The sequence below is a fragment of the Agelaius tricolor genome, unplaced genomic scaffold, assembly GCF_023055355.1.
Source record: "Agelaius tricolor isolate 1412-34295 unplaced genomic scaffold, bAgeTri1.0.p SCAF_24, whole genome shotgun sequence".
In the NCBI taxonomy this organism is placed as follows: Eukaryota; Metazoa; Chordata; class Aves; order Passeriformes; family Icteridae; genus Agelaius; species Agelaius tricolor.
Window position 1 is genome coordinate 2,264,565 of NW_027269284.1, and position 27,442 is coordinate 2,292,006.

A 27,442-nucleotide genomic window follows, 5' to 3' on the forward strand; every position below is an offset into this window, starting at 1 on the left:
CTATACAATCACATTACTGTACTATAGACCTTTCACTATCTTACCCAATACAGTTTTTTACTTACTTTAAGCATATTCTTACTTACAACTATAGAAACATAAGTTTATGATTTTTCTGCTTAATGTCTGTGTATTGTATTTTTACATCAATCCAAGCTTCTTCCAAGGCTGGAGATCAAACCCTTCAGTTTCTGTGGCTTTTCCAATTCCCACACTGTTGTGCTTGTGTCTCCTGAGGGATAGTCCAGGTAGAAACCCTGAGATGTGCAGAAACTGAGCTGCAGCTCCTTGGAGATGAATGGCATACTATAGCTCTGGTCAGCCATAAGTACTTTTAGTAAATAGACTGATAATCAGATTTAAATTGTTGAGAGTCATAGGGAACAGACTGAAATATTCCTGTCTTTCTTTGGTGTTTTTTGTAACTGTTTGGGGAAAACATGAGAGCTGTTCCATTGGATGATACGATTGGCTCGTGGTTGATCTTTATATAAACTATAAGTTACATGATGGCTTGAACTATATGCTTTGCATTTAGCAATTAGTCTGAAAGTTTATGGTCTTTTGCTGAATTTTAAAGATGGAAATCCTAAGACTTGGGCCAGATAATAAAGCTTGTAATATTTCATCAAATTATAACTGTTATCCCCAAAGAAATGAAGTTTTGCTCATTTTGTTTATCTCCATAAGTGAGTAAACAGGCTGTAGACCTGGGTATTAGGAGGAAACAAGATTTTGCCCCAGTCACCAGCCTCTAGAGGAGATGATTGAGCATAAGGAACAATGCATGTGTCTCTCCCTTGCTGACAGGTTTATAAGTGGAAGAATTAATGGACAACACCACAGTGAGTTGGTGAAATCATTTTACACTTTGCCAGTATAGCTTAGAAACCTTTTTCCAGTCTAGAGTTCAAGGAAAAATCTCTGACCAAGTGTTACAATTTTTAGACATCAACAGTTTCAGGGGTGAAACTATTTAATTTGTGCATTTGAAATTTATTATCTGGAGTTCAATGTATGAAATGTCACTAAAGGAACCAATCTCTTAATTCATTAAAAACCCATAAAATCAATAAATTCTTCATAAATCACTATGAATACAGTCATTTTTGGAGGTTGTGAGGGACGTGTCTTTTACAGAGTCCACAACTGGTCATTAGATCTGAAACTTAAACTGAAGACCCCCTCATCCAAGCAGAATGTCCTTATTGCTTGCATATAAATACACTTATTCTGTGGAAAACCTGGATATTTTTTATTACCCTGTGGCAGGCAAGGGAGCAGCTGTGACCAGAACAGTATTTCTAAACTTCAGCATTTCAGTGAAATTTAGGGCTTGTCACAGATCTCCCCTCCCACTGACACTGAAGGCATTTTCCAGCAGGTGCTATTAGGTTTCCTTCCAAGAGCAAGGAACTGTCCCCACTTCCCATGGACTGCATCTCTCTAGTTCTTTCTGCGATCATGACAGTCCACAAACTCCTATTTACATGGCAAATGACAGCTTTGCCTTTTCTGAACCTAACAACTCTCTGCAGAGCAGCTTTAAATTAAAAAAAAAAAAAAAATAAATTCAACTCTTTCTTCTGGGTTCACCCAAAAATACTGAATTCTGCAGTACCACCAAAGTAACATAATTTTTACCCTGCAGGTAGCAGTCATTCCCCTGAAATGCACCTTTTGAGTTTACATTATCATCTGTGTTTCTTTTCCTGGAAACAACACAGAAACCAGCAGGAATTTCTGTAAGATATATTGAGGGGTATCCTGCTGTTCTATGAAGTGCTTCCATGAAGGCCTGTTATTTCCAGAGCACCATAAGTGAATAAAAACCCTTGCAAACACACACACAGAGCTGGTACCTGCTGGGAGAAACTGATATTGTGGTTCAGCCAAGGGATAAGAAGTCAGATATAAGAGCTCACATTTTATACACCAGGCAAATGCAACCCTTTTTTATGATTTTTTTTTTTAATGGCACATTACAGTTCTGTCCATCTTTTTGTTTGCCTTCTACTGGGTTTTTGTTTTTGTTTTTTTTTTTTTCCTTTAAGAAGATGATGAAATCTGATGAGGAAGAGAGCCATGAATTTGTATAATGAAATTAAATCCACCTCCCCTTTCATCCCATATTGTGGATTTCCTGACCTCTCTGGAGAAAATGCTTTTACCTGATTTCCATGCAGCAGAATTTCTGAACCATTCATTCTGAAAGCCCTGCACATCCCACATCATCTGTTCTCTCCTTGTTGCATACATAAACTCATCAAATATGAGAGGAGATGAATACAATTTGAGTGAGAGTGTTGCAGAGCAATCTCCTAAATGCTGAGAGAGAAATGCAAGGCTTCACTTCTGATTAGAAAGGTTTTCTGGTTGGGATCTCTAATTGATTGGCTTTGCTCTCAATGTGTGTTTTGATTTTAAGAAGAATGGAGTGATCCAGCTAGGAAATACTGTGGATATTTAACTTCACAGAAAAATGCAGTCTGTTTCTGGGTTATTTTTTTGATCTTTCAGCAATCAAATTCTCTTACAGTAAAGTAAATAGTTTCCTTAAAGGGGAGTTAACTAAACAGCATAGGACATAAATAATGGAGATATTTGGTTTATAGAGCAGAATCAATTTCTGCTTTTCAAGTCTGGATCCTAATCTATACCTACCAGTCATTATTTAAGGTAAACTCTGTGCAGCCTTGTTGGGATGCCCTCAGTTCCTTTGTTCCTTGGGCCACGTGGGTGTGCACAGCACAAGGCTTCTGCTTTTAGGGACAGGAGGCCATGAGTCCTACACACACTGTGCTTCAGAGGTTTAATTACAGTTATTTCAATGAAGTAGCTCCTGGCTGGTTTCTGAGTAGGTAGTAGAGAGAAGCAGCTTTGGCAAATGGCAAGAACACTGAAAATTTTCAGGAGGAGGTTTTTATTATTGCCTGATCAAAGTGACTGATGAGTACCCTCGTACAAGTCTGATTTCAATGTTACAGAAAGGGATATCACACCTTTTTATAATGTTCTTTGAGACATTTTGATGAAAAAAGCTCTGTAAGAGCCAAGCAGAATCGCTGATATTACAAGTGGACCACATGCAGAAACAAATCCTATTCTCTTGAATTTAAAAGATTGCATTCAATCACTTTGTTTCTCTCTCTCATTGCACTGTGTATATTGCACTCTTTGCTTATTACAACAGTAAAGCCATGCTGAGATTGCTTCCTGCAGAAATACTTCCCTGCTCAGAACACATTTGAGCTACTTGAGAATAGTCAGGTAATTATCTACCTGTTTGCTTTCTCTATAGGAAAACCTTATCACTGTGGCCTTTCTCACTGTTGGTACTTACATTTGACTCCCTGCTTTCAATGCAGAGGTGAAAACCAAAAATACCTGAAACAGGCTGTTCTCAGTGCTTGTCACAGAGTTAACAGAAAATGGACTTGCACGAGATAAAAGCTGTTTGGAGGTTAACAGATTAACTGTGCCCTCGGAGATGTGCAGGAAAATTAAATTATTTTTATTTGGAGCTAATCTGGATAAGGTAGAACTCCTTATCACAATAGTTAGAGACACTTATGCAATCTGAAAGGCTTTAAAAAGCTATTTTAACAGGTGGCTGCACAGTGACAAATGTACACTCACAACATCAGTGGCATCAGCCTTTATTTTGACAGGGCAACTGCAGCTGTAATATCCTTCAAAAACTCCTCTTAATTGATCTAAATGGTGCAACATCCTCAATAGAGAGGGGAGAGCATTAATGAAATATTTAGCTTTAGAACCAGAAAACCTGTAATTTATTTTTTCACCTTTTTTTCCATTTCTTAGTTGATGTTGTCATAACACTGGACGTGGAATTTATTCAGGGGCTAGGTCAATAGCCATGAGTACAAAGAAGAGAAGTAAAGGCTTCTCCTAAATAAACAGAAAGATTTGAAACCATCTGCACATTCAAACACCAGGGAAGTACAACAGTAGCCAATGAAGGTAAATCTAATAAGAACAACATTGATTCTTGGATATTATTTCTATTATTGTTAGATTAAAATTAGTGAAGGACTCCCCTCTTAACATTTCCCAAAGTACTAAAAACAATGATCACATTACGCTTGAAAATCAGCTAGAGCTGTTCCAGTGAGAGTAGAAAAATCCATTTACTTCACACCTCCTTAAATCCTCTTAGTGCCATAACAGATTAGTGCGAGGGGGGAGCCAGAGTTTTTATTTTAATTGAACTGGAAGTTGGCTTTCTCAGGGAGGTTTGATGAAGAGGTGAGTCCTCAGGAGGGAGGGTCCTCAGTGAGAAACCTGCTGGGGAGAGTCCCCCTTTCCATGCTTTGACAAGTGCAGGGAAGGACATGTTCATCTTATGGGTGTTACCTTTTTTGACTCTCCAGAATGAAGGGAACTGTTTTAACATTGGCTTTGAATGCACTGTAATAATGCTGGCTTTGAGTGAAGGGAGCTGCATTGACTTTGGCTTTGTCATGGTGATTTCTTGGGGGAGAATAGTCCCCTCATTAAAGTATAAGCATATATTTCAAAGATTTTGGATCAACAGAATTATAGTAGTAACCTTTTTGCACTGCTCCTTTTCAGAAAACTAATTAAAGGCTGACTCCTATCACGCCAAACAAAATAAAAATGACAAATATTTAGAAAGTTCTTTCTGCAGAAATTTTCATTCCCAATTTCAGGTGCAGTAACCAGTAGCCTTAGTTAGAGCTCCCCAGCAGTGTTTCTTATTGCCTGATTATAATCTCTCAACAATGTTTTCTACATTTTCTCATAAAATTATAGAAACATTTAGGTTGGAAAAGCCTTCTAAGATCACCAAGTCAAACCATCCCCCCAGCACTGCAAAGGTCACCACTAAACCACGTCCCCAAGTGCCACATCCACACTGCTTTAAATAATTCTGAGGTTCTATGGAGCCAGGATTCAAATCTATTTGCTTGCTTGCCTAATTGTACAGGGCTTTCACATCCACCTTCAGTAATGCAAAAGTTAAGTGTTTAAAGACAATTTATCATAATTTATTTTCTACTCTGAGGACAGAGATAGATGTCATACAATGCAGTGTCATTTCGACAGAAATAATGATTTTCGTATGGGAATTGCCCCCTTCCTCACCCCTTAGTAAAGTTCTTTTATTTCTTCAGATTCCCATCTGGAAGAAGTGCAAAACACTGATTACTTCTCTTTCCTGAATAACCTGAAGTCCATGAAAACAAACAGAATTATGTCCCCCACATGCATGGGACACGTGGAATCACCTTGTCAAGAAATATGCAAGTACCTCAATTACCAAGATGAATCAGAAAGAAATTTTTAAAGCTATAACTCTAGTTTGGCCTTCTGGGAATGGAAGATAAAGTGCATCTGTAAGACACTCAAATGCAGCCTTTTTGTTCCTATTGAAAGGGAAAACCCAGCTACAACACAGAGGAAGGGTGCATCTGGATTTAAAAAACCCAAACAACAAACCAAACCCAAAAGTCCCCCAGCAAGCCATCAAATAAAAACAGACCAAAACCCCACAATAAATAAAAAGAAAGCAAAACCAGGAAAGTAAACCCTCCTAACAGTTCAGGGAAGCCACAAAAAAAGTGTCAGCTCCCATAAACTAATTAATTGAAATTTGGGTGACCTTTAGATTCCCTGCAGCCTTAGGAGGGTCTGGCTTGCTGCCATGGGAATGAGCCACTCCAGTCCTGTGGGTACAATTACAGCTGCCACCAGGCAAACCATCTCAAACCTTTACTGATCTCTTGCCTACAACTGTAATCCTCCAGCAGCAGATTTGGAGATGTGTGTCATCACTCTCCAGCTCCCTCAAGCTCTCCTTCAAACTCTGCAGTTTGAAATCTGAGTTCAGCCTGAATCTGGTAGTGACAGATCTTTTAAATACCAGCAAATAAATGGCTTTTAGCCACATGAAAATTCAGTTTTGTTGTGAGCCAGAGGAATGAAGAGTCAGCGGGGAAATGTTGGCTATGATTCCTTTTGCTCTTCCAGTTGGGTTTCCTTTTGCCAAGACTGAAGGGCTGTAAGATTCCTCCTTGTCACAGACATATTTTATGAAAAATCCTTTCATTAGGATCTTTTCTCCTGAGAAGCTGGGAAGTTTCAGCTTCTCCATGTTTTGCTGCTTTGGAACGTGATTTGGAGAATTGTTTACCCAGCATGTGAAATTGTTTTTACTTGATGACCAATGACAGCCACCTGTGTCAAGGCTGTGAGCAGTCACAAGATTTTATGATCTTTCTATTCCTTTCTAGCCTTCTGATGAAATCCTTTCTTCTATTGTTTTAGTATAGTTTTTAATATATAATTTTCTTTTAATGTAATACATATATAATAAAATAATAAATCAGCCTTCTGAAACATGGAGCCAAGATTGTCATCTCTTCTTCCCTCATCCTGGGACCCCTGTGAACACCACCACACCTCCTCACAAGGTCCCTGCTCATGTCCAGAATTTCCCAACCTTCCCTGCCTCCAGGCAGAAGTTCAGGGCCCACTGGTGAACAACCTGTGCTGGTTCTGGGAATGGCTGCTATGCCTGGAAATGGAAAATAATCTGCCTGTACCAGTAAATTTTGGAAAACAAGAGTACAGTAATTGTCTGGCCTCTCCAGTGATTATTCAGTGGCCTAAACTGCCCCTGTGTGTTCACCTAAATAAGCTCACTTGGTATTTTGGGATACAATTAATGAGGGGTGAGTGAATAACAGTGTTTAAAACTTATAGTTAAGCTCTAACACTCAAGATTTATGGTAGACATGAAATTTTCTATTGCCTCTCAAATGCATCTTGTATGAACAAGAAAAGCAGGGAGCATGGGAGGTTTCTTATCATTCCTGCTTAACTTTCACAGGAAAAATCTGCCCAAAACTGAGAATATCCAGGCTGCCTTCCTTAATGGATGTTTTTAACACTGGTTTCAGAGGGAATGAGTGGCTACGTGAACATACCCTAAATAATACACTAAATTAATACAATAAATTTTTTCATGCTAGTTCCAAATTCAATATTATACCTACTTTCTGATGAATTATTGCCAGTCATATCCACTGGTGAAAGGGGAGCACGGTGGTGATGACTACTCTGTGCTCCAAGATGTAAAAATATGAATCTGTGCCCTCTGCAGGGCAAAGGGGCTGAGCTTGTAGCCCAGAGCATCACTGAGATTTCACTGCTCTCAATTTCAAATTTCAGCATGTTTTGGCCTCTGGAGATAACCCAGTTAGCTGGTTTCTCATCTGAGGCATGCATAATAATAATTGTAATAAAACCTTCCTCACTTTAGTATTTTGAGTATAAGTAGAAAAATCTTATTTATTGGAGACTTGGAGATAAATTTTAGTCCCAAACAATGTATCACTAGTCTTAGTTCAAACAAATCACAAAGCCAGCAAAACCTGCCTGTGTAGATTAATGAAAGTGGTTTCATCTTCAGTTTCAAACAGAAACAAATAAAATCAGGACAAACAAAGCTTGGGGTTTTCTGTGTGTTTAAAACCTCTTGAATACAGAAATAACAAACTCAAAGCTCTCAAGGCTGAAGTGTGTGAGATTTATTCTGCTTCTCCAACCACAGAGGGATCCTTTTCTGCCTTCTGGCTTGAAAACCTCCTGGTCATGAGTGTGGGTTCATCTTCTTTGGTCCTGAGATTTCTCTGGTTTTGCCTGAGGAGCTGGAGCAGGGTGAAGCTGTTTAGGGTTTGTTCTTATTTCATTTGTTTTCTTTTAAACTGACAGGGACTTTGGGCGTTTGAAAGAAGACACCACTGTTGCCTAGCAGTCACTTCTGATATTCTTGTTCTACCTGTTTATTACTTATTTCTTTTCCTCCAGCAATGCCATCTACTTTATGTTATACCTCGAATTCACACTTGTTCACATATTTAAAGAAAGATTCCATAGTTGCTTGGGGTTTTTTTTTCTTTTTTGTGGCGTGTTTTTTTTTCTTTTTTTTTTGTGTTTGTTGTTATTGTCTTGTTTTTGTTTTTTTTAATTATTACTTTGTTTGGTGTTTTCTCTTTTTTTTTTATTGTTTGTTTTGCGGGGGTTTGTGTTGGGTGTTTTTGTGGTTTTGTTTCTTTGATTTGTTGGTGGTTTTTTGGCAGGGATATGGATCACATCCTCTGAGTGGGATTCTCCTATTTATGTATATACACACACATTCATGTATAGTTACATGCATACATATCCACATTTAATTTAAAATGACAACTGGAAGTAATAATTGCTTTTCTTGAAACAATATAAGAAGACCACTTAATTATCCATTACAAGCATCATCTGGAAATTGCAAAAATAATAAAGTGCAGTTCTAAAATAAAATACTTCTATAGAGCAATTTTTATATTTTACTCAAAAAAAACCCTAAAAAATTAATCCTTTATGATACAGGTAAGAATACCTATAAAATTGTCATTCAGTTTTTTCACTGAAAACAGTCAGGAATAATTTCTTATCCTTCTGTCATGGCCCAAGTGTGTAAACAATATAAGACCAAGATCCCAAATGAGAATCTTGTACATACAGCATCTATTTTTCTGTTTAATGTTCAGATGTGATCCCAGGGGACTTCCTCACTGTTTAGAAATTGATAGAGATCCATCAATATTCTGTTGGAACCGGACTAGGCTTGTGTTTAATCTTCTGTATTGCTGATATTTATGTGAGATGCAGAATTTACTTATTCCCTGTTAATTATGTGCTGTTAAGCAATCAATAAACAACTTTGATCCTGATTTGTTTGAATTTGTACATGGAAGTGTTGCTTTTTTCTGTGACCCTGATCCATAGGAGAAAGAATCATTGCACCTAAATTCTAATTTGTAGAACTTAGACATCTATAATTTTTAGGGATGTCAGCTGAGGAAATTGGGCTCCCTTCCAGTAGGCAATGGGCCATCCTGGTTCTGGGGGGAGATTTGTGTCCTGCATTGGCTGCATGACCCCCATTGTTATGGAAAGAACTTTCCAGCACCAAATCTCGAGGAAAATACCCCAATCAAGTGGCTGGACCAGCTATGGGGTTTATGTCTTAGGCTGGCCTTTTTTTGGGCTGGAAGAAGCTGCTGCCCTCTAATTGGAATCCAAAGCCTTTAATTTAGAAAAAGCAACTATTTGAAGACAGCTACAGCCTGCATTTGCTGAATAGCTCAGTAGTCAGGAGCTTTGATCAGAAGCTGAAAAAGCTTGGATCCCAAATCTACTTACAAGCACTTGGACATATTATTTTATGCAAATCACTTTATTATCAAAACTCTGGAATCCCATATGACTGGCAGACACTTTATTAACACTTACAAAAATGAATTAAGGAATGCTTGGGAATATTCCTGACACTGGAACACGACTGTGGATATGCTTTAATTGCTCATCTCTGGCACTGTTTTGGTCCATAGTTTGTGTGGAAATTGGCAGTTTGGGAGGAGGAAGAGGGATCATTTACATGATTTGTTGTGAGGCAATGATCCCAGGTGCATTTACCATCCCTGCATGCCCATAACCTGTCTGCCCAATCTGAGCTGGCATCTGACTGGCAAGAAATTCAGATTTTTTTTGTTGGAGTGTGCTGATGGAAAGCTGGGTGTTGTTCTGCACCATGGAATGTTAGGAAGCTACAAGAGCAGTAGATACACCAGTGTTAAAAACCAAGTACTAAATGTTCCAGTCTCTTCAAGGAAATATTCCATTATTCCAGATCACCTTCATGAGTTAAAACTTGCTAAAAACTACAGGGATTAGAAAATCACACCTGTACAGAGGTAAGGAAGGGAATCAACCTCACCTGCTGTCACTGAGAGCAGCACAAACACAGCCTTGTGACAGCACAAACAGAGGGGATAAGCAAAGCCTCATTCTTATAGTTCATTCTACTAAAATAAATCAAATTTGTACAATGAGTGATGAAGATTTGGGGCTGTTTGTTGTTTTGGGGTTTTTTGTGGGTTTGGTTTTTTTTTGTTGTTTTTTTTTTTTTTTTTTGGTTTTTTTGTTGTTTAGAAGAAATCCTACAAAAGTTCATCACTTTTTATGCATACAGCTAGAGTCATCACTGGTTTCACAAGAGACAGAAACAGCAGAAGACAGCAGGTCAGCCAGAGAAAAATCAGTGAGACAGACTGCAAAGAGCATGGCAGCAGTGGGAGTTTTGACTTGAGAATTGAACCTGACAACAACAGGTCCACAACACCCCCAAAAAAAAGTCAGCAGCATGTTTAGCACTAACTGACAGCCCAGCTGGCATTTTACTGACCTGCCCCATTGGGGCCCCAGTGCACTGAATGTGCACTAAATGATCTTTTTACTTCTGGCAAATCAGCAGGGAACCAAAAAGTAAATATGCTGAATGCTTGCTATTCTCTGTGGCAAAATCCATGGCTTCTCATGCCTCCCACCATAAACATAAATTCATTTGAAAAACAAACAACACAGAAGAGGGAAAAAATAGGCTCTTAATGCAAATTGCCCTGTACTAAGCAAATGAAGAGGCTAAGAATAAATTATAGCAGTGCAGACTCATGCCTTTGTCAAAAAAATCAGTCTTGTCAGGTATCATTCACAGTTAAAAATTAAGACATCACAGGAATTTATTTCTGGTTTGTGCAATTGTGGATTCTTAGTCTTTACTTTTAAGTCCATTTTCAGGTCAGCAAATTCTCTTGTCTTTGAATACCATATATTAAAGTCACCAATTGACTTGGAACTTTTCGAAGTGTCATGTGTTCATCTCTCTCCCTTCCCTCCTTCTCACAGTCCCCACATCTTAGATCAAGACTTAATGATTTATGGTAAAACTTAGTTCAATTTATTTTAGTTTTATGAAGCAAAAATCCCCCTGAGGTTTTTTTTTTTTTGGAAGGTCCATCCTTGTAACTCAGAACCTGTAACACAAATCCCATGGTGCACCTGAGAGGTCCCATGTTGGTGAGCCACCATCCTATTAATAACAACACACAAAATGCTTGTTTCACAAACATAAAAATGAGATAGAAAGCAGACTTAGAGTTACAGCTATTTAATGAGGGACCACTCAAATTACAACTATTTAATAAGTTACCATTCATCAGCAGGGCTGTGGTAAATGATTGTGTGTGCATATATTCTTAGGCCATGACATATAGGAGATAATATACATTATTTCCTGTTACAGGACCCCAGAGCACTGTCACAGCAGGTTGCCATAGTTCAGCTGAGGCATGATAAGTTATTGAATAGTAATTAATGGTTACTATAGTCTGGTATAGGCAGCTGAGGGACTGCAAAGACACACTTTGAAGAGCATGGGATCAAAAAAGAAATAATGGGCAGCCACTCATGGTATTTGCAGAAGAAATTCTATGTTAGGCAGTGAGAAGAGCAATATGTTAACATATTGAATAAATATATGAGTCTATCTGTATATTAATTTCATGACTTTCTATTGCTGTGAATAACAAATAATGCTGAAAATCAGAGGTAGAAAAATAATAAATCATTCCATACTTTTCTGTGCAATTCCATACAAGTTAATTCATGGGACTTCATTTTTCTCTGGTCAGATGATACATTGCTGAGAGGCCAAGTAAAATTTTCATTTTACATCTCTGTTTTGCAACAGCAGCCATTTCTATACTAAATCACTTTTTTTAGTTATTAAAAGGCTAAGTAATGGTTTTCTCTTACTTGTCTATGAATAGGTAAATTAAAGTCTAAGTGCCCAGATAACCTGTTGGTCACACCTCACATGCAGGAGAGAAAATCTCTCTGGCTGATGAAATAATCCTGTGATTTGTCTATAGCAGTGTTTTCCTCAAAAAGCCCAAGGGCTATTTCAGACAACAGGATTTTCTCTTTCAGAGCCACCTCAATTGAAATACTTAATCAAAGTGCAAACAAGCCAGAAATAGAGTGATCTATTTCTGTCCAAAATCTGTTAAAAATTAAAAGCACTGAAGAAAATAGATGAATCCCATCTATAAGACCAGTGGTGGCAGACATGGCTGAGGTTCTGTCATCAGACAAGTTGCTTTTGAAATGTGTAATGGTTTCTGCATTTTATCCAGGTCTTGGAGTGTCAGACATTTTGTAGAACTCTCATATTCAAACGTTCTTAGGAAGTACCAGCAGGAACACTAAAGAAATAGAAGATTGTATTTGTCATTCTAGCCCAGAGGACAAAGTATGTGTTTCAACATGGATATTTGGAGATAAAAAATGAGTAACCATTTTTTGAGAGAAATCCTAAGGTGTTTTATTGATTACTAGTGCAGGCACCCCTATGACTATTCACATCTTCAGTTCCTTTCACTGTGTTTCACTGAAACCTTCCATATGACCAAAGCCTTTCTCTAAGTGTTCCAAGAAGTTATTCCATATGTAAATCCTGGCTTCTAACAGATGTCAGGCCATTTGATGTGATAAAGCTGGACATTATGGAGATATCTGAATGAATTTAATTTGCCAATTATGGGCCGTATAACTCATTGTTAAATTTCAAATTATTATTATTTAGCGTGCCAGTGTATAAAAATGCTGTCACAAGTGATCATCATCTAAATAATCAAAGCAGGTGTCAGGAAAGGAATAACTCAGACAAGCTCAGGACAGAAAATCTTGGTTATACCAGTAAGATAAATGGGGCCTGGATGTGGGTTTGTCCACACCCAGGGGCAAGATTTTTGGCCAAACAAATGCCTTTTTGGAAATGCTTGGTATAGAACAAAATTCATGTGTGCAACATGAACACACTGCCCTGAAGGCATTTGGTTTTCTTGAGAGGAAAAGAGGTTTTAGCCAAATGGCCACCAGCTCAGCCATGCCTCCTGCTCCTGCCATCAGAGCCAGGCACCATGGACAGTTCCTGCAAAACAGCAGAGAAACACCCACAGACTCAGAGTAAAACTGCACAGAGCTCTGAGACTGCTGAAAGGTCTTAGCTTTAGCTGTGCTTCAACTTTTACCTGGGTTGTAGAGCTTTGAGATGATTTTTCTTTGCAAGTGCTTTTGTATTAGGAAAAGGGTGCTGGGCACTGAGCAGGCTCCCCAGGGCAGTGGTCACAGCACCAGCCTGGCAGAGCTCAGGGGGTGTCTGGACAATGCTCTGGGGCACAGGGGGTGACTCCTGGGGATGGGGCTGTGCAGGGCCAGCAGCTGGACTGGATGATCCTTGTGGGTCCCTTCAAAATCAGGATATTCTGTGACTCTGTGTGATCAGGAAGAAGAGGTCCCATGAGACCTCCTCTGTTCCCATGATGGAGAGGAAGACAGAAAAACAAGAACTGTTCTAGTTCTTTTTTCTAGGTCCTGAATTACCTGATTATTGCAACTAATATCCAGTCTGAAATCAGATTAAATGGCATTAAAGAAAGAGAGAAAGAGAAAAATTTTGGTAATACAATTTTTGGTAATATAATTTTAGAAATAAAAGAGCTGTGACCCTGAGGGGAGACTGCCAATATCAGTCATACCTAAGGTGATGACAAATGCTGGAAGGAAGGAAGGAAGGAAGGAAGGACGGAAGGAAGGAAGGAAGGAAGGAAGGAAGGAAGGAAGGAAGGAAGGAAGGAAGGAAGGAAGGAAGGAAGGAAGGAAGGAAGGAAGGAAGGGCCTCCTTGAACGCACCTGGCACATCACCCTCAGGCCAGGGAGCAGTCACTGACAGTGGCTGACTGCACAAAAATAAACACTTCTCAGCATTGAAATAAAGAAAGTCAGAGCTAGACTGAGCACAGAGCTGCCTCTCAGTGGAGAGGAGCTATTTCTGAAACATTATTATGTCTGGACCTTCTCAAGGTCCTGTTGGCTTTATGTTTCTTTTCATAGATATTCTGATTCCTACATGTACAACTAGGATAGAGCTGAGTGCTTACACCTTTCACAAGCAGGGGTTCAAAAGTATGTTAGCCATCCAAATTATCAGAATCTGTTGTTCCTACTGTGCAATCCATGATTTATAATTTAAATCCCTGTGCCGAGTAGACTCATCTCTCAAAGGAAATAAAAAATGTCTTGACCATAATGGCCTACTGTTTGCACGATTCACCTCTGAAATTCAAAGCTCTTTCTTTTATTGAAAGTACTGATGGTTTATTTCAAGGTGTCTCCATATTAAATAGTAAAGAAATTACAAACAGTCAAATTCCCTTAATAACAAGAGGAAGAAAGTAGTGCTGACATTAATTCCCAACTTAACTGATTAAATGAAATCTTGCGAATTTTATGAGTTTTACTCTAAAAAAAAGCAGGCAGATTTTAATGAAGCATCTCCTTCACTAATGGCTATACATTCAAAGCATATTAAAGAAGGAAGTGGTTGTGTAGCAAAATTAGATTAATTTCCATTGATAAAGTAAATGGAAATGAAATGAAGTGAAGGATACCTTTGTATTTTTGTGTGTGAAACTTCAGTAGACTGGCATTTCCTGACGTATTGCAGACATTGTGTTGGCATGAAAGACTGGGATCACAACTGCTTGATGATGATCTGCAACTTTATTTTTTAATATGTAAATATTTAACTTTGGTGATTCTCATGTCACAGACAGGTCCCAAACATGCCATTCCTGGCCAGCATCTGTCAAGCTGTTAGATAACAGTCTCATTTAATGCAGATTTTGTAGTTTACCCATACAACATTTCCTTGTACTTCAGTAACTGCATCAAGAGAAATTTAATCTAAATTTCCAGATCTCCTTCTTTTCATATTTGACCATATTGCTTGCCCTATCCACTACTGTATGGAGAACACTTTATTTCTTCTTCTTTTTTTTTTTTTCCCCTGCAGTTGCCTTTATAAATTCTTACAGATTCTTACAGTTAAGTTGTTGCTCTTGGGTTTTGTATTCCCAATTTTCCCAAGCTCTAAAAATTACATTTTCTTCAGCGTCCTGTCAGAGCTATTTTCTAGATCTCTGGGATCATTTTTGCTTCTCTTCTCTGGCCTCCTTCCAGCTGTTCACAACTATTTTGAAGTGTGTTGTGTAACACTAAGGAGAGCATTTCAGCCAAAGCCACTGAGTAGATTAGAAGGATTACTAAGATTACCACATACGTCTTGCAAGATTCAATTTTTGCTTTCAAATGACCTAAATTGTTTTGGATCTCATCCCTTCTTTTCTTCATTTTACAGATGCAAAACCCAGATACAGATAGATTATGTGAATCACCCCATTCCACATAGGAAATTCTGAGATCTTGGAATTGAGTACACATATGCTAAGTCTGGGAGAAATTTTATATTCCATATCTGTGGTTTCAAACAGTGCTGTTTCCCTCTGATTTTTAATAATTTCACTTTCTAATGTCTTTCTAACCTTTTCACCACTGCTGAACACTATTTTTTGATTGTCCTTTTCATCTATGCTAAAATTCTCAGAGGGATAAATCTCTGTCACTTGTTGAATGAACCTCACCTAAAATGGACTCAAACATTACCTGTTTGATCACCTTTTCCAGCTTTTCCCTATTTTAGAGTTATTTTAACACAGAATCATAGAATGTTTTGGGTTGGAAGGGGCTTTAAAGATCATCTTATTCCAAATCTCCTGCCATGGGGAAATCCCTGTTTTAATTCTAAAGCACAGTAGAAGAACAAATTCTGATAAACTGAATTACTGATGTACTTCTGAACCTCTGCTTGTGAAATGTGTAAGGGCTCATCCCTCTCCTATTTGTACATGTAGAAATACCCTGCCAGGGGCAGCAAATGAGGAAATTAGATTCTCCTTTTTGGATATTTGGGAAGTACCTGCCATGTTCCTGCAAAGAGCAGAAGATATTTTTCACATTTAATTGTTACCATCTGCCACTTTACCAGCGTTGACTTTAGTGGGGTTGCTTTATATGAGTGCAGAAAAATAAGGGAAACTTTATTGTTCACAATAAAAAAAAAAAAAGTGATCATCTGCTAAAAAATTTACAAGGCAAAGTGGGCATGAAAGACTAAGTGATTGTTGTTAATCTAGTTATTTTACCTGCAAAAGCAAAACTGGACTACATTTGGGGTATATTTTTTTCAGCTTCAGTATTGTTTTTAGCCCATTAACAAGTGATGAAATTTCACAGCAAAGAGATATCTTGGTAAATTGTGAGGGAAGGATACTGTGGAAAACATGAAAAATTTGATACTATGCTTAGGTCATAATGAAAGTCCTTATATTGGTAAACTTAGACCTGCTCAGGATGAGGGATATGAGAAATTTGGTGTGGGACAAGTGTCCCCTGTGTCCTCCTGTGAGACAGGCCATGAGAGCTCAGCACTGTTTGCATGAACAGGGAGCTCTCAGCCTGGAAACAACAGGTCAGTGATCAGAAATGGTTGAATTTAGAGAAAAAAAATCCTTCACCCTGCTCTGAAGTCTGATCTTCCAACGTGCAGGCAATTTTGCTCCTAACTCAGAGGGGTTTTAAGTCATGGAAAAGCTTTTGAACATATTGGTCTTATTTGACTCCTTTGAGATTATTTTTATTCTGAATGTGTGGTGTTGGCATTTCCTGGATGTTTGGTTTCTTGCAAAAGAGTGGTATCAATGACCAGGTGAATCTGACCTAAGTAGGATTTTAGGACAAGATCTGTCAAGCTGTTAGATAACAGTCTCATTTAATGCAGATTTTGGAGAGACAGCAATATGAAATATCTCAGGCACTTATGGTTAGGAGGTTTTTTGTTTGGTTGGTTTGGTTTGGGTTTTTTTGTAAATATTCACAAAATGAAATACGAGCACTTAAAAAAATTAGATCTATTTTTCTTTTGTACTCTAATCATGGTAATTGAAGGTTAGCCTTTTTTCTCTCTGCATTTTCCTAGGCTGTAATCCATTTTAGGGTTCTGTTATGGCACGTGAAATGGATCATCTGCACTAGAATAAAGGCTGTGGTGATGAATTCCATTTCCCCCCATGAGAAGACTGATGAGTGAGATCCTCAGAAACAATTACAAAGAGGGAGATCCATCAATAGTCAAGATTGACCTGTTTTTTTTCCCCCAAAGTTTTCTTCTAGGCCAGTTTGACTTCATTTGTAGAGCTTTGAACATCTTTTCTTGAGGACATTTATTGACAGAGTCTCCAGTAAAACCAAATTAGTCAAGACAACCAATTTTGAAGGCAGTGTTTGACATGGATTAAGAAAATCAAATTCAAACTGATGATTCTTTACGTCTATTTTGTCTTAATTATTAAAAAAGGGTTAATCATTCTTATCTTACTAGAATGGAGTTGCTCTCCTTTCCATGAGACAAAAAGCAAAAATAAAATAATAATTTAAAGCAATTTTCATTTTTGTAGGAGAGTTTTAGGCTGTTTTATACCTCCAGAAGTCTGCAAACCTTGCTTTGTGAGAACAACTTGTTCTTCTAGAGGTACCTCGGGTTTTGGCAAATTTCTTTGCACAGTTTCCCGTACAGTTCTGCCAGGCAGCCAGGAGTGCATGTTCTACAAATTCCCTTACAAGCTGTTGTTGTAATTATTTACTTAATTGCATCTATTTGATGTCTCTTTTGCTCACAGCGCCTAAATAAAGCCAGGATTTTCTTTACAATGCAACATGGAGCAGGGAAATGCCATAATGTTGTATTCCTCTGTGCCTTGAAGGAAGGCAAGTCCCAGTGAAAGGAGCTCTATTTATTCTGGTGATAGCTGACATCAGTATAATGCACACAAACCATGCTATGAGAATCATCAAATCTCTGTATTTCCTCAATTTTTCAGGAAAAAACCCCTCAATTTTTAAAGCACATAACAAACTCCCCATGTGGAAGATGCTTTGGCACCCTGGCAGAAAGAAGATCACAAAAAGAAATGCTGGGGCATGATGTAAAGTAGTAAGTTCAGAAGTGATTATTTTTCCTTTTCTTCAGTTCTGCAATGAATCTTTTGCTGCAATGCAAGCTAAATTTTAATTGAAATTAATTTTTTTGGTTTTTGTGTGTTTGGAAAATAAAAAGTTTACTAATTCCTTAGATCATGTGTTTGCTACAGGTAATTTCCAAGTTTAGAGATTTAGGTGATAGAACATATAGAGAACATTAATATAATCCAAATAATTCTGAATATCACTGAAAATTGAAGAACAAAGTTCTTCAGCAATTTCATTTTTGCCTGGATTGCAGGATGAAAACAGATTGTGCCTTTACTACTGATTTGTTTTTGGCCAAAACAATGACATTCTCTCCAAAATTGTTGCCACTAATCTTGCCACAAGAATAGTATTTTCTCTCACTGTTTTAATGAGCATTTTTTACTGTGTGACATATTGTGATGAATCTCCAGAGCACTGCTACGAGCACTTGTGACTTCAGGAGAATGAATCATTATGGACATAGTAAAAAATTCATGTAAATGCACCAAGACTTAAACACATTGCCAGTTCTACACCTGGTTCTCAGCACAATGACAAGAGGATGATCCATGGTAAATACTGGAAACACATTGAACAAAAAAAATGGTGTACCTGGCAATAGATAGAATGTACACATCTGAATTTTAACAGTGCTGAGAATGGGACCAAGTCAATTAAAAAGAGAATTATAACACAGTACTTGAGTGACTCAATTAATTTTCATGGCTTTCCTGGCAGCACAGCTGCAAGGTGAGAGCAAGACACAGAACCCAAGATTTTGCTGCCAGCAGTAGGGCTGAGCTCAGTGGTGCAGACTTTCACTGCGTGTTCAGTGGTGCCACACTGGGAAAGCTTTTTTCTTTTTCTAGGGAGTATTTACTCTTGTCTTTCTGACATGTCAAGACCATTGTTCGTGTTCTAATAGTCCTCAAAGAAAGCAAAAATAGGGGATGGCAGTAGGTGATATTTCCTCTGTAAGACTTCAGCCTTATTTGAAAATTCCTCACTGTCCACCTTTGTTTCAGACATCCAGAATGAGATCTCAGCTGCATCTCAAGTTTCTGCTTACAGCCAATGATGAAAAGACAGTGGGGGTTTGATAACCTGCTTTGTCTGTCCGTTTTAGCAAGTATTAAAAGCCATTCTTTATTCCATTCTTTAGAAATGCAACCCAAACCAGCATTCCAGAGGTAAAGGTCCACATGCCAGGTGCCCAGAATTAACTGCAGTGGATACCACCCAGCTTTGTGGGGAACACTTAATCTCCTGTGCTGGTTTTGTCTAGGATGGAGTTAACTTTCTTCATGGCTGAGACATTTCTGGAACTATTGTTTGTATGGCAACGTCTCTCAACAAAACTCTTCAAAGGTTATGTCCACAGATTAGTTTTAGTTCATAGTGTGTGTTTTTATCTTCTCTCCCTTTTAAAAAAAATTTTTTTAAAGTGCCTAATAATTTGAGTTTTAAGCCTGTGTGTGATGGTGCAGTTAAAACTCAAACCACAGTTTAGGTCACACTGCAAAAAGAGCAAACTAATCACAAAATACTCATCTCATTAGTCCTTCTGACAGGTCATTTAATAGAACCAGCAGGGAAAAATCATTTTACAAGTAAGAAAAAATTAACGAAGGAATACATCCCAGGATTCCCTGGGAAAACATAGATTGAGACATTTAGAAATTTTCTCTAGGGATTTTAAGATCATAATTAACTGAAGTTGTTTCAATCCCTCAGACTAACTGTATCATCAGCATTAGCCCCTATCTTATAATTGTGACTGGACTCACAGAGGCAGATTTTTTTAGAGTCAGTCATATTCCCAGGAGGATTCAATTGGATCAAAATGAAGCTGACTCATGCCCTCAATGGGCTTAATTACCAAGTATAAATGCTCTTCAGCCTGGGTTAAATACCTGCCTACTCTTGCCCATATATTTCAATTTAGTACTTTGTGGAAATTCCTCTGATGCCTTCATATCAGCATTCCTCAACTCCCAGGCATGTCTTTCTAAAAATTGAATATTTCTTAGCACAGTGTTTTCCTAAATATTGTGGATATTGATTGTGGCATGGATAGAGCATGTGGTCTCAGAGGAAAGTGGATGATTCAGTGTCTGAATGCAGAGAAGCCAGAAAAAAAAACAAACTGCAGGAGCAGAATGGACACTGTCAATATGACAGGACCAAAACCACTCTCTTGAAAACTGAAAATTATGATTTTCACACAGGTATTAATTGATGTCCTGAAGGACTGCATCTCTGCAGCTTCATTATATGTAAAATATGTTTGTGGTCAGGTATTTTTATGAAAAATGGGTCAATGCATTTCACATGTGTTCATCAGAGAGGGAGGTGTTAAATAAAAAGCACCACAGGTCTCAGGAGAACTCCGTAGGAATTCCAGAGCTTCACAACCCCAATAATGAGGTTGCAGGGAACCTTCTTTTTGCCTCAGAGGATCTCCATAACTTTTTAGTACTCCAGTAATTTTAGGTACCTCAAAACTCAACACCTATGAAGAAACTGCCTTCAGTGCCTTGTCTTTGCAGCAAAGTTGTTCAGAAGAAAGCTCTCCCACATATGTGATGGGAAGTCTTAACCTGCAATTTATAATCTGTATTTGGCAACATATAAACCGAGCAAGAAGGGAATAAACACAGAAACAGGACTCTAATGTACTCCTTTCATTAGTTAATTCTTTCTGAAAAGGGGGTGTTAGGTACAAAAAGCAGGGTGGGACCCAGTGGAAAAGCTGCAGTGCAGCCTCTGTGCCCCATAAAGAGGAATTTGTCTGTGGGTTATGGGGACAATGCAGGGATGAGCTCAGCTCATGTAAAATTACTGATGAATTGAGCACAGTTATTTGTGGCTCATCTACAGAGCTTGGTTTGTGACAGTGATCTTTCACCCAAGCATGGATGTTATTCAGCTGTGGCTGGTTAGATCTGTAATTGACAAAATCCTCTGCTAAAAAGAATCTCTTATCTGTTCTTGCTGTCCTCTATTTGTTTTGATAGATATACAGACTGATTTTCTTTTGGCTGTGTTCATGTTTATTTGTGTAAGTGTGGTACTCTTAAATTTTTACTGGTTCTGTTCAGCCATTGCCTTATTTTCATAGAAATAAAGTCCAGTTTCAAGCTGTCTTTTAAATCAGACATTTATTTTAAATCAGACATTTATTATTATTATTATTAGTATTAGTAGTAGTAATAATAATAATAATAATAATAATTATTATTATTATTATTATTATTATTATTATTATTATTATTATTATTATTATTATATATTCCTGGTACATGTTCTTAACATTTTTCATACTCTTAGTTTTCACACAGCCCTCAAAGTAACAGAATGAAGCCAGACTCTATTCTATTTTTTTTTTTTTACTGAAATTAGTTATCATATTTTAAACTGCTTTTAATTCTATCAAAATTGATCTTGCCTTAAAGATTTCTACTAAGAAAGATTTCTAAGATTTCTGCATTTCCAGATGTAAAGTGGGAAGCCATTCCCCCTCGTCCTGTCACTCCAGACCCTTATCCAAGTCCCTCTCCAGCTGTCCTGGAGTCTCTTTAGGCACTGGAAGGTCCTGGAAGGTCTCCCTGGAGCTTTCTCCTCTCCAGGCTGAGCAATCACAGCTCTCAGCTTGTCCTCACAGAAGAGATGCTCCAGCCCTGGGAGAATCTTCATTTCACTGCTGTTTTTGTGGTCTTGAAACCAGGGGTAGGATGTTTGTGTGAAAATGGGAATCACAGGTTTAAACTCTCATCTATTAAATACATAATTCACCCTAAATCTGCCTATAAGTGGTTGAAGGAGGGTCAGTCATGGGGGAGCCTGCCTAGGAATACATGGAACAAGACTCTGAGTTAGAAAAGGATTCACAGCAACAGGAGTGGCCAAATTAATGCCTAATTCCTGGAAACTGCCTGAGCCTTGGAAGGACATCCTGGTTCAAAACAGCAGAGGCTGAGAAAAAAAACATTTAACTGGAAATCTCCTTCAGAAATGTATTTTTCTGCAATAAGGAATCCTGGGATTTGGAACATTTGGCAAAATGTTCTACATTGGTCTTGTAATTTCTTAGCACGTAACCCTATGAATCTTGTAGGATCTATATTTAATTCTTCTTCTACTGCCACCTCCTACCACTAATGAGCAGGTCCTGACATAGGATTTTAGTAATTTTCTTTCAGAAATACTGCAACACACACAGGTTGGATGTATATTTTTGGTTGAATGTTGTTATGTAGGTCTGGCCAGCTATATGGAAGAGATTTGTAAGATATTTGAACATCAGAAAAAGAGAAACAGGAAATGGAAAAATGAAACAACAAAACAAGAGCAACCAAACAAAAAGAAAAATACCCTCCCAGATGTTAGGAATTATATACCTTTAAACCAATATTTGTCTGTGTTTAACTGGCAGTGTTTGCTATAAGAACACAATTCTTCCTGGAACTTTAGCCATTAATAATTTCTTCATTGTATTCCTGAAGTGAAAACAGTACAGACTTCATGAAGAGAACAATTGTTCTTTGTAGATGAAGGTTAAACTACCAGTGTAGAATTGCTTCCTACACAATGGGAGAAGTGAAAGATTATAAAATACGCCTCCTGTCAAGTAGACAGCCTTAAAACTTTTTTTTGTCTAAATGAATCCCTTGAATTGATAGTTCAGGAGCATGGCTGGTGCTTCACAGGGCTCAGCTCACTTATAAAACAAGCAGATCCCTCCTGTTTATGCAGAAAATCTGGAGAATGCAGTTTTTCAAAGCATTTCTGAATAAATGGTGCCACGCTTGTGATACACTGAAGCTCAGTGTTCATGTGGTAGTAAATACTCACCCCAAAAGAGCATCCATGTTCTGGTTTGTTTACATTTCAGAGCAGGTGGAAGGAGGAAAATCAGGAGGAAAGAAAATTATCAGAAATCAAAGTGTAATTTTTCAAGCCTAAATAGAAAAGTTAAAGGACTTGGTATCATGGGCAATTACCAGGCTGACTTTTTTTACTTACCAATTTTTATTGAAGTTACCGGAATTTCTTCTAATTTCCACTGATCATACATTGCTGGTAGTTAGAAAATAGAACTGAAACAAAACTCCAGGGCATTAGGAAGCTTAAATTACATAGGCCTCATAAATTGAAATGAACCTGTTTTTCAAGAAATAAAAATCTGTTAAAATGGGACTTAATTGAAGCTAATATGAAGTAATTATCTGGAGATGGTGGAGACACTGATCCTGGAGGTGTTTAAGAAAAGATTGGACACAGCAAGAGTTGAAATGGAGGTCTTTGGTTATAAGTTGGACTCAATGGTCTCAAAGGTCGTTTCCAACTTAATTGATTCTATGATACTGTAATTTCTGAACATTTAAAAAATATATTTGCTTACTAGCAGCCTGCTTTAATTTGGGGAAAACTAAATCTACATATCCAGCACTAGAAGATCAAAACCCTCAATTTTGACCTCTTCTGTGTCAGAGGTCATTGAAAGCTAAGTACAAGGCCTGGGTTTACCCCCCGATCTGAAAAGCACAGAAATCCACTGGAAATGCTACTGATTTTGAATATATGGTTAGTGGATTCTCACATCCTCAATTTATGTAGCTTTTTGCTTTGTTGCAAATTTAATAAATAATACTATTAATAATAATAATAGTAATAACAGTATAATAATAATAATAATAATAATAATAATAATAATAATAATAATAATAATTTAATACTACTACTACTACTACTACTACTACTACTACTACTACTATTAATAATAATAATAATAATAATAAATACCCAGTGCTGATGAGTAGGTCCAGTTTTAGCTGGATTCTAAAGACTCTGTTTGTCCTGCAGATTTTACTGCAAAGGCAGAAGTGATTAGAAGAGCATGTGATGGATATGTTATTGAGCATGTGATGGATATGTTATTGAGCATGTGATGGATATGTTATTGAGCTCGTTTTCAGAAGACTGGGATCCAATTTATTGATGCATATGTCATGTTTTCTTTAAGGTAAGTCAAGGGGAAAAGTTGTAATATTTGAGGGATGGACAAATTAATTGATAACTAATCCCCCATCGGTTCTTACAAACTACTGTCCCTGCCTCACTCTTCCTGAGGGTGGCCATGTCTCAATAAAGCTGTCTTTGGGTCTGAGGTGTATTTCCAAGAAGGGTGACTCAAAGAGCAGAATGTTGCTTTGTTCTCCCTGTGTGTGTTGTGCTCGCCATAATGAGGCTAAAGCTGCTAGGTAACATTTCTAGCTCAGAAATAACAGGAGTAATGAGCAGTGCATGCAGCCCCAGGCTAGATGGAAGGGAGGGCTTCACCTTACCAGTCCCAGCTTTAGAGAGAACCCAAAGTCCTTCCCTCTGCAGCAATTTCTATTCAATAAATCCCAGGATGCCCAATGTAATGGAAATTTCTCAGAGCCTAAGCCCCAAGTGAGTGCAGAAAGCATCCTTCAAATAAAGCTGGTTCATAAAACAGAATAATCAGACAGCTGAGAAAACGTTCTGCAATATGAGTTCAGAGCGTTCTAGGATTTGGTGCTATAAAAAGATCTGTATCAGTGCATCCCTTCTTCCAGATAATTGGGGGTTATGATACTACAATATACTCCAAAATAGAGTTAATATATAGTACTACACTGTACCTTTCTTTGAAATACAATTCTTCCTTGTTCACCCCTCCCTCGAATTTGATTTTTCCCTTTGAGCTTATCAGTACATATTTTGTTGAATTTATATTTGTGTTTCAAAGTTTTGCCATTGCTCAGCATTCATGGCACAGGTTTTTCTTTAAAAAGTGGGAAAAAAACCCCAAAGCTTATTAATCTTCAAAAGTGTTAATTACACATAGACTGGTGCTGGTATTTTGAAGTGCTAAATAATACATGCATAGAAAAGATTATTTAATTGTCTTAAATAACTAAACTATGTCAACACACTTCAGTCAAGCTCCTTCTCATCTAACTGAAGGGAACAGTCTCAAAATCAACCTGAGTACATAGAATAGTCAATGTATAGCCTTTATTCATAACAAAATATAAAAAAAAAAAAATCAAAACAAGTTCTGACAGAGAGAGGATGATGAAAGCAGTGCTGTGTACAGATATTTGCTATCACAGTGGTTCTTTTCTTTTAGCCTGGTCTGAAAACACATGACTGGCAGGCTTGTTCTGAATTCTTTGCTCCTTGAGTCACAGCCGTGATTTCACTTTGGGTAATGAAATATAAAATTTACAGATAGGGATATTAGATAAGGGGCATTTGCCAATAGATGAAAAAAGGAAAGGGAGTTTGCAGGCATTGCCCATAGGTTGCTGCTGCCTTTGGTCTCCAGGAGACAGCAAATGAATTTCTTTTCTTCTGTATCTGCACCATGATATGAGCAAGGCCACTAGCTCAGGCTGCAGTTCAAACTTCCCAAAGCTGTGAAGCAGTGAAATTCAGAGGACTCTGGCCTTACAGCCAAGCAGCAAATGCTGTGTGATTTGGGGTTTGTTTTGTTTTTGCCTGTGGATCTCCATCCCCTTCCCAGGAAGTTGTGCTGCCTGTGGAAGGCTGGGTAGGACCTGGAAGATGCTCAGCTTGGGGTCCTGACAGGACAGTGTGGACCCCTCTGTATCCTGTGGAGAATAAACATGGACACTGCAGCTGCTTTAGGGAATGCTGATCTTTCTGGCTAATCCCCATAAAGGAGGCACAGTGATGGTATCTGTTTTTTCATCTGTGCTTTCTGTGATGTGCCTTCTACATCTGCTGATTTACACAGGGCCTGGCAGAGGGAAGGTTTAATTGTACTCTGAGCTTTTTGCTTCTGAACGATAACTACCTAAGTATCGTGGACACAGCAGTTGCTTGAATCCCTTGGGTATCTTTTTAGGTAGAGAGTAAGAGATGAGTAGTTTTGGAAACAGCCAGTTGGAAATTATTTCTTGTTATTTATGGAGGAATGGTGTTTTCTGAAGGAAACATATGTCTTACTCTCTTATCTTTAGTTTCTCTTTTCTTCACCTTTCCCAGGAACTTTAGCATTATTTTGGGGTATCCCTGGTATCATTAAACAAGGTGTCCACAGCCCAGCTGAGTGATGAACTGGTAATTTCCTTCGTTTGTCTCCTCAATGGCAATAGAAAAGACAAATGAAGAAACAATCAGGTGTGAAGGAACTGCTGAGCAAATGAATGAATTTTACTAATTCCAGATTCAAAGTGAACTGCAAAGATAACTCATATGAGCTCATGACAATGTGGTGATCAGAAGGGTTTGGGAAAGCTTTTCTTTGCCTTAATACATGAAACTCAACCATAATAACAATTAAGCTTCATCTGCAGTGAGAGCAGTGAGTTCTGTGGTATCCAGTGGTGACATCCAGTAGTGGTCCCAAGGTGATTATGATCTCCTGAGAGATGTTTATGCTCACCTGTGGCTCTTTGCAACCATCTACATTTAGTGTTATTTAGGTATTGATGGAAGTTGAGTCCACTGGAAATTCACAGTTAATGTGTAATTTACCAGTGCATTCTCACAACTTCTGTCAGCAGATCCTGTAAATTAATTCAGCATTTTGAGAAATACTTTTCTATAACGATAGTTGAACAAATGATAGCAGCAACAACCCAAAAAAGATAAGGAACTTAAGGGTTTTTTTTGCCTAGCCCTAAGGCAACATCTCTGTGTTAAGATGATGGATTTCTAAGACTGAAGGTAGAGGGTTTGCTCCCTGAGATTTTACCAAAACTGCCAAGTGGAAGAAAGATATCTGGTACTAACTGGTACCTCAGCTGTTAAACAAAATCCAAGGATTTCCCAAGCAGTTTATGCATCTTTCCTTCTCACAGAGAGCAGCCAGCCACACAGCTCTGTGCAGCCAGGTATTAATTAAATAATTAATTAATTTCTCTGACAATCAGCCACTGTCTCCTGGTGAGTGTTGGGGACTGCCAGGATCCTTTTCCGGAGATGCCAAACTGCTTCCATCCTGTGCTTTGGATCTACTGGTAATTGTGGATTCAGATTCTCTGAACCTGAGAGAAGCAGAGAAGAGAGTGATCAGAACAATTTTTATCTCATTTGCTGCTCCTATTTGTGCACAAGTGGAATTCACTATGGAAGATTGTTTACCTGAACTGATTTTGTAATTGGATTCTGGTGTGAGTGTTTTGTTTTCTTGACCAATCTCTGCAAGCTGTGTCCTGACCCTTGGTCAGGAGACAGTCACAGGATTTTGTTCAGTTGAGTTCTTGTTCAGTTTCAGTTTAGATGTAGTGTAATTCAGTGTAATATAGCATAGAATAATATAGAATAATACAGTAATTAATTAGCCATCTGCTATCATGGAGTCCTGCTGATCATTCTTCCCACACACTGGGGGCTCGCCTGCATTTACTCCCTGTAATGTCAGAAAATCATGCAATATTTTATATTTCAAATGACTGCCTCATCTTCCCTGCACTCCATAAAGCAGGGGAGGGTGGGAGGGTGACAAACACCCAGGGGATGGGATGTACACAGGACCTCCAAGCCAGTCAGGGACAGGGCCACAACTCAGTCCAGTTGTTGAGGTTGTTTCAAGGTACAGAATCAGTTC